The 673-nt window shown below is 42.1% G+C and overlaps 1 non-coding gene across 1 annotated transcript; it reads left to right on the top strand.

The window, feature by feature from the left end:
* Nucleotides 1-333: 333 nt before the first annotated feature.
* On the top strand, nucleotides 334-443 carry LOC121166231. The gene has a single exon (XR_005885374.1). It is a non-coding gene; the product is annotated as a U6 spliceosomal RNA (small nuclear RNA).
* Nucleotides 444-673: the final 230 nt, after the last annotated feature.

Below are 673 nucleotides of genomic sequence, written 5' to 3'. Positions count from 1 at the left end.
CCTGCACCCGCGTGGGAGAACCGGAAGAGGCTCCTGGCTTCGGATCAGCATCGTATCGGCCCGTTGCGCTCACTTGGGGAGTGAATCATTGGACAGAAGATCTTCCTCTCTGTCTCTCCTCTCTGTATATCCGCCTTTCCAATAAAAAAAAAATAATAATAATAATTAAAAAAAGAATTACTTATTTTTATTTAAAAGGCTGGTTTACAGACAAATGGAGAAACAGGTCTTCTATATATGGGTTTACTCCTCAAATAGTCACAGCTTAGCTGAGCTGTGCATGAGTTTTCTCTGGGTCATCCATATGAGTACAGTGGCCCAAGGACATAGACGGTTCTCGCTTCAGCAGCACATATACTAAAATTGAAACAATAGAGAGAGAAGATTAGCATGGTCCCCATGCAAGAATGACACCCAAGAATTGGGACATCCTGGGAGCTGGATTGGAAGTGGAGTATCTGGAACACTATCATTTGCATATATGGGATGCTTGTATTTGATAGCTGGAGAATCAGCCCAATGAACACCAGCTGCCAATACCTGGATATTCATTTCACTCATTTTAAATCACTCGAACAACTGCTACTCCAACTCCTTCTCCTGAATATTTACCAAAACTTTTCAAGTTTCAATCATGGTGCTTTATCTGGCGTATAGGAGACCTCTTTCACTC

This window comes from Ochotona curzoniae, unplaced genomic scaffold, assembly GCF_017591425.1.
Source record: "Ochotona curzoniae isolate NIBS_2020 unplaced genomic scaffold, NIBS_Ocur_1.0 contig_946, whole genome shotgun sequence".
Taxonomy (NCBI): Eukaryota; Metazoa; Chordata; class Mammalia; order Lagomorpha; family Ochotonidae; genus Ochotona; species Ochotona curzoniae.
The sequence above is the reverse complement of the archived record's forward strand: the minus strand, read 5'-3'. Positions and strand labels throughout refer to the sequence as shown.